General features: G+C 35.3%; 1 pseudogene; it reads left to right on the top strand.

The window, feature by feature from the left end:
• Positions 1-1,594, top strand: part of LOC102208993 (meprin A subunit beta pseudogene) — a 3,113-nt pseudogene extending 1,519 nt beyond the window's left edge.
• Positions 1,595-1,633: the final 39 nt, after the last annotated feature.

Below are 1,633 nucleotides of genomic sequence, written 5' to 3' on the forward strand. Positions count from 1 at the left end.
ACTTCTTGTGGTTTTCTGTTAACAATGGCTTTCTTCTTGCCACTCTTCCATAAAGGCCAACTTTGTGCAGTGCACGACTAATAGTTGTCCTATGGACAGATTCCCCCACCTGAGCTGTAGATCTCTGCAGCTCGTCCAGAGTCACCATGGGCCTCTTGGCTGCATTTCTGGTCAGCGCTCTCCTTGTTCCGGCTGTGAGTTTAGGTGGACGGTCTTGTCTTGGTAGGTTTACAGTTGTGCCATTCCTTCCATTTCTGAATGATTGCTTGAACAGTGCTCCATGGGATGTTCAAGGCTTGGGAAATCTTTTTGTAGTATTGACTCAGGGGGCTGAATAATTACGCACACCCCGCTTTGCAGTTATTTATTTGTAAAAAATGTTTGGAATCATGTATGATTTTTGTTCCACTTCTCACGTGTACATCACTTTGTATTGGTCTTTCACGTGGAATTCCAATTAAATTGATTCATGTTTGTGGATGTAATGTGACAAAATGTGGAAAATTTCAAGGGGGCCGAATACTTTTGCAAGCCACTGTATGTGCACCCCTGGATATATAGTTCTAACAAAAGAACAAGATGAATACTGTGAAATTTTTAAGAATGGTTATGTTTTTGTTATTCCTTCTCTGATTTATTTAATTGTGATTTTATAGATTACACTAAATAAATTACAGAATACATAACCAGTTATAGGACAAATATTCATCAGTGTTCTGCCTTTAATTTCAGATGTTGTGTTTCTTTTTTGATTATTTGTTTTTAGTTTTATATATTAACATTCATAAAACCAATTACATAAAACAGAACTTAATATATGACAAATATTGATTAGTGTTTTGCCTTTATTTTCAGATGTTGGTCATACATTGGACGAATACTTTCCAATGGACAGGAACTCTCCATTGGAATAGGCTGTGGTTACATTGCCATTGTTGAACATGAGTTCCTTCATGCTCTTGGCTTCTACCATGAACAGTCCAGATATGACAGAGATGATTATGTGACGATTAACTTTGAAAACATCCAAGAGGGTTTGGTTAACACTTATACTAATTATAACAATGTTAATGTCTTTGTTCGATATTTCTATTCAAATACTTATCTTAAAGCTGTATAAAGCAGTCTGCAAAAATATAATAACCACTCTAAAAGTGTTAAAATAAAATCATAACTATTTAATAATTTGAGATTGAGTCATAAAATCAATGAAATCACTATAATGAGCATACAAAATATTTCCTTTTATGATTTGACCTTCTCTCATATTATCAAATTTTTTTCAGTTAAGTGTACTGTATGTGATGTTTGGCTTTTATATATGATTTTTATAGCTTACAAGAGCAACTTTAGAATAGTCGGCAGTGATGAAAGCACCACCCATGGAGTCCCATATGACTATTTGTCCGTGATGCACTATGGCAAAGATGATTTCACCAATGGCAATGGATCTACAATTATCACCAAAGACCCCAAATTCCAGAATCTTATTGGTCAACGACTGGAAATGAGTGCTAGTGATGTTCAGGAGCTGAATCTACTCTACAAATGCAGTAAGTGCTTAAAGATTATGGGGACCAGCATCCAGTTTTAGGAATACTCTGGGATTATTGGTTAAAGTTACTAAGAACAC

This window comes from Pundamilia nyererei, unplaced genomic scaffold (assembly GCF_000239375.1).
Source record: "Pundamilia nyererei isolate P.nyererei 1_Seehausen unplaced genomic scaffold, PunNye1.0 scaffold00067, whole genome shotgun sequence".
In the NCBI taxonomy this organism is placed as follows: domain Eukaryota; kingdom Metazoa; phylum Chordata; class Actinopteri; order Cichliformes; family Cichlidae; genus Pundamilia; species Pundamilia nyererei.